The sequence below is a fragment of the Cinclus cinclus genome, chromosome 5, assembly GCF_963662255.1.
Source record: "Cinclus cinclus chromosome 5, bCinCin1.1, whole genome shotgun sequence".
NCBI lineage: Eukaryota > Metazoa > Chordata > Aves > Passeriformes > Cinclidae > Cinclus > Cinclus cinclus.
The window spans coordinates 29,512,321-29,518,320 of record NC_085050.1 but is presented as its reverse complement, the minus strand read 5'-3'; positions in this window follow the sequence as shown (position 1 = coordinate 29,518,320).

Here is a 6,000-nt window from a genome sequence, read left to right as displayed (position 1 = left end):
AATCTTAATCACAACATGTGGTAAAAGAGTAAAAATGCATGCCATTCACACAAAACATCACTGCAATTTTTGTAGGGTACCAATATAGCTACTTATGTCTCTGCGAGGCTGTTTTATTTCTGCACCAAATTGTATCAGAACCCAGTGGACTGGGGTTTAGAAGAATTATGTGGGCAGGGGCAGAGTCAAATGGAATCAGTTGCAGCCATGGAGATCTGTTTGCAGGAGCAGGGCAGGCAGGCACCATGTCTTTTTCTGTCTGAGCATGTAGTACATCATAGATGTCAATGAAAACAAACTTAGTTCTTGCATAGGCACAATGCCTATTTTTACTGTTGATGTTTTAATGCCATTAGGTAACACAAACCAGAACTCAGTGTCTAATACAAATTCAAATCCAAGACCCACTGTGTACTGAGTCTGCACAGTGTCTACAGGAACTTTTACAGAATGTGTTTTGTCTTTCTAGCATAAACAAACTACCATCAGCTTGTTTCAATATATACAGGTTCTATATGCCATTATCCCTTGTCTTACATCCTCCATCTCTGAAACATCCAAATGCCTCACAATAGATTTGTTTTTATTTTAATAGGAAGAATATAAAGAAAAAAGTTTGAAAGCTTCTAAAATAGTGTTGGGTATTAGTATACTTGAAGCAGAGAGTAGGCTTGAAGGAAGTCCTTCCACACCTTAGGCCAAACTTCTGGAAACTTCTATTCCTTTCACAGGTAAGTTGCTGCAATGATTTATTAAGCACCAGCATAAAAATCAGCAGAAACTACATGTGCTGGTAGAACTGGTCTGAGACCCCCGCTTCCCCAAAACTAATGTAATTCAGCCAAATTAATGGAGTTGACCTAGACCCTGCAACAGATTGATAATGCTCTACCATCCAAACGGTATCACAAATCTCAACTGATATAAAATATTTTAAAACGGAAGGATTATGTTCTGCTGGATTTTCTCCAGCTGTCGGTAGCATTATTTGTAGGGTCATATATACTACAAACACATTTCTAGATTTAAACATGCAAAGTTGGCAGAAAGGAACAATCCTACATTTCCTAAACTTGTTTTACCACAGTTAGGGACCTGCACCTACTTCAGGCTCTCCACTGAAGTGTGATTTCCCCAGCTTTCCAAAACGCATAGAACTGGGGTTGCACTGCGACAGTGTGCTTTGCGTCAGTAAAACCCTGCACGGGTAACACCTGCAGGGACAGCACCTCCAGGTAAAGTCAGCGCCTTGAGCCGAGCTTGTCAGAAGCCCAGGGAGGGGCGTTTCACACATCGACGCCTCCAAAGCTTTACGGTAGCAGCAAACGCTACCCCAGGACCAGCAGGCAAGGTCCCACTCGTGCCCGGGAGCCCCAGGAGCCTTTCCCCTTGTGCCCGACCCCCACATCCACCAGCGTGCCACATCCACCCCCGCTCTCCCCGGCTGCGGCAGTCCGGCGCTGGAGCGACGTTCCAGGGCCGGCAGGGGAACGCCAGCGCCGTTCTCCCGACGGCGGACTTTAAAAGGCAGCGGAGAGCTCCTTCGCTTCCCTCCCCGCACAAGCCGCCCGACGCCAGGAATAACTCCTCGGAGCGAGGCGGGGATCGGCGCCCTCCGGCCGCACAAGCCTCGCTGGACCTGGGAATTCGGACACCTCCCCACCACCTCCAAGCCAGCTGAGAGGCCCCGACAGCGGCGCTTCCTCCAAGCCCTCGCCCCCCCCGGTCCCGAGGAAGGGAAGGCGGCGGAGGGGAGCCACTTACGCGGCCGGGCACGGCTCCCTGCGGCTGCTGCGGGCTGCGCCGAGCTGCGCTGGCAGCGCCGGGGCTCTCCGGGCAGCCGGAGCCGGGGCGCTCCTCCCCTCAGGGAGCCCCCATGCCCGCCCTTCCCACACGTGCGGGCAAATCCCACCCTGCCGACCCCTGCCTGCCCTTCCTCCTTCTCCTCCCTTTAGGAGCCGGGGCAGTCCGCTCCTGAGCGCAGCGGGGATGGCGGTGTTCCCTGAAGGGTCGGCCCGCGTTCCCCGCCGTACACCCCGGGTAAGGGAGGCCGGCCGGCCCCGGCACCGCGGCTTCAGAGCCTGTGCGGGCACCCCCGCTGCCCTCACAGACCCACCGCAGTCCCGCCCGCGACCCTCTCCCACTTCTCATTCCCAGCAACCACGGGCTTCTCTAACCTTGCTTTGCCCCGAGTGCTTTGATGTTCTGCACGCGAATAGCCCTGGCGAAGGGTTCGTGAATGATCCGCCCCCAGAAACATTTTTTCCCCGCAGCTTCACACGGGTGGGTGCCTGCCCTGGCTTCACGCTGGAGGCGGGAGGAGCGGCCGCCTCCCAAACGCCCTTTGCCGCTTGCTGGGTCTATTTTCCGAGGCACCTTTCAAATAGCACGTGGTGGGATTTTGTGAGGAAACTCCAGGTAGTGTTTGGAACGAAGGTAGAAGAGCTGCCCTGTCTGTCCTAGCAGATAACACTTCCTATGTTTGCTTTGGAAGACATCACAGGCAACATTTATCTGAGAGCAGCAGAAAGTGCCGCAGGATGGGTACAAGTACAATGCAGCTTCTTTTCATCCCGGTGTTGTAAAGCACTGCCTTTTCCTACAAGCCTTGCTATATTTGTTTGAGATACCTGGATACCTGGAACTTGGCAGCTCTGTGCATCCACAGGTTGAAGAGTTTTAGTGCCTCACTCTGCTTCAGCCTAAATAATTCAAATAATTTCTCTCAGCCAGATACCGTTAAAAACTCATCTTAAGGCTAAGAATAGCCTTAGGCTAAGAATATCTACTGCTAAGATTAACACTGAGAATAGCCAGAATAAATCTTGCAGTCATCATCTTTTTCTCTCTGCATATATTCTACTTACCTAGGTCCTTTCTTTTTAACAGTATCATCTGAGTTGCCCAGCTGGTTCAGGGAGGTGATATCCCACTCTGCTCTGTGCTGCTGCAGCCTCACATAGAATATTGTGCACAATTTCGGGAACCAGAATATAAGAATATAAAGCTATTAGAGAGTATCCAAAGGAGGCCTACAAAGATGGTGAAGGGTCAAGAGGGACATATGAGGAGAGGTTGAGGTCACTTAGTCTGTTCAGCCTGGAGGAGATTGAGGGGAGATGTCACAGCAATCTTCAACATCCTTATGAGGGACAGTGGAGGGGCAGGTACTGACCTATTCTTTCCAGTGGTTTCCAATGGGTCCTGGTGGAATGGCCTGAAGTTGTGTCAAGGGAGGTTTAGGTTAGACATTTGGAAAAAAAATTCACCCAGAGGGTGGTTGGGCGCTGGAACAGGCTGCCCAGAGAAGTGGTCACAGCCCCAAACCTGTCTGAGTTCAAGATGCAATGCTCTCAGGAACATGGTATGACTCTTGGGACTGTCTTGTGCAGAACCAGGAACTGGACTGTGATGATCCTAGTGGGTCCTTTCCAGCACAGAATACTCTGTGTGATTCTATGAATACATAAAATCCTTGGGTATACCTTTACAAATTTTGGCTATGGATCTGCTTGTCTCTTTTTTATGACATTCTGTCACCGTATATGGGGTGTGTGTGTACATATATATGTAAATATGTACATTATATATGCATATACCCACACACATGCATCCCTACTTTCAGGAACTTCCTTTCAAAAGTAGCTTAAATTCCATCTTTAACCTGGCTAGATTTTGTCTTTCTCCTTCGACAGGGAAACTCTTTCAGAACTGTAAATCTGAAAGAAGTCTGACATCTATAACTCTGATTGAGTTTTCATTCCATGAGTCTTTTTCTTCTTGCAGAAGAAGATCATATAGAGGGCAAATCTGACAAGCTAAGAAGAGCAGAAAACATATTTGAGGAGTGAGTTTTTAGTGACTTAGCACTTCATAAGTCAATTTATGACTATAAATTAAATTATTCTCTGTTTGCAGAAAAATAATCATGGACCATTCTGTTAACCACTCATGTTGTGTTCCATTGTGGTTGGACTACTTTTACATTTAAATTCTCATTAGAATTTTCCATCTTGCATTTTCTGAACATTTCAGGTACAGTGTCCTCAGCCTAGCAAGAAATAGCAACGTCAGTAAGGTAAGTAATACAGTAAAGATTTTTTTTAGAATACACATCAATTATTTGGAGAAATCATGTGACTAAGGCCAGCCTATTTAACCAAAGCATTGGCAGTCATAAATCCCTTGCCATGTGTGCAGAACAACAGTTCTGACTAAATATTCCAATCCATGTCAGGAAATTATATATGTGACACATAAAGTCCTCTGAATACCACTGAAGGGTCATTTTCAAGTGACTGGATTTGTAAATACAAATGTTACACTTAATAATCTACAGATTACATTTTGTGAGAGAAGTCAGATGTGAAAATAACTGAGTGCAAGAGTATAAATTAGTCTTACCAAATCTGTGAAAATTATTTTTGTGAAATTTCCAGTTACCCAGAATATTCTTGCTGTACTTGCTGTATGTGCTTTTATCGCATGAATATCAAATGACCATTCTCCACCTCATTCTTTGGCTGATAAATGCAAGGAAATTTTTATCATGTGTACAAAACAAAATGAAAAAATTACTCATCCTCTTTCTTTCCTCACTCTTCATCTTCTACCTGAGTGAAAGCAATCAAAACCTAAGTCTGTGTTCTCATTTTGAAAATTCTAGCATTATCCTCTGTTAATGCGTTCCTTTCACCTTCCTGTTTTTCATGGTGTTTTTCTATGTTATTGTTTCAGTTCTGAGTATTTAGTGTCCTGTGTGTCCTATTGACAGGAGGAAATGTTGAAGAGATAGTACTAATATGCTTGATGAAGACATTGTAAACTTAATCTCTTGAAGTTTAAACATGTACTTGTGAGCTGTGCTGGCTGGTGACCTGGGGGGAGTAGGCTAAGCTCTAGCCTCCTCCCTCTTCATCACCTAGCTTATGGCAAAGCTATTCAGAGTGGCTCTTTGAGGAATGTAAATGCTGTAGAAATGAAGGCATTCTTCCTTGCAAACAGGTTAATGCTGATATGGCCATGACAGAATTATGTAGCAGAGCAGAAGGTTCATGTTTTGGCTGTCTGGACTACATTTAGCCATTAGATAACAAAGGACTTTTATTATGCAGGATAGATTGTCCTTAAACTTTGAAAACACAAACAAAGAGGGGTACAAAGTTTGCAAAGGTAGAAAAAGCCAATAAATATTTTTAATCTGTGTTAATAAATAAAAATCACTATTTTGTTAGACTGAACAATAATAAAAGAGCATTTAAATAAATAATGGAAAAGTAGTGTATCTCTATAAGTAATTAACTACCCATTTGCAGGGAAAAAAAGAAGTATGAAGATTTAAAGGAATATTTGTATGAGCACTGGATTACAATTTCTAACAGCTGGGTATTTATTTTCTTTAGAGAACTTGTCTGTGTAGAGTCAAAAATGAATTATTGCTTTTCCCCAGTAAGAAAAAGTTCTAGCAGGACTTGATCCTCAGCTGCCTAAAGCAGCTATTTGAGACTTCAAGGGGATGTACCAAGGGGAGTGTGAGGGGGAGTGGCAGGAAAGCTGCAATCATCTCCTGTCTTCCAGTGAACAACACTGAGGTAACTAATAACTACCTCCAGCAACCTATGGCAAGTCTCAGGCATTGAGCAACCGGGGTCATGTCAATGAAACTTTTAAAAGTAGAAGGAAGGCATGCTTTGCCCAGCCTCATCAGCAAAGAAAACTTACTTTTTGTTTCAGTTTTCAGCAGGTTGCTTACATACTCACCAGTGCTTAACAGCCTCTGTTCACAGGCTCACATAGTCTCTTGTGGGACCAGAATTTGCTTAAGTGCTTAGGGTTTGATTATCCATAATGAATCACATGAGTGGCCTCAGTAAGATAGTATTAGGTGACCTGCTGAAGCTGAACTGGCAGCATGAGTTTTGGCCCATTTAGAGAAAGAAATGTGCCTTATGGGATTGTGAGGGTTGGCTTCTTTTCATCTATTCTACTTTTCCACCTGAC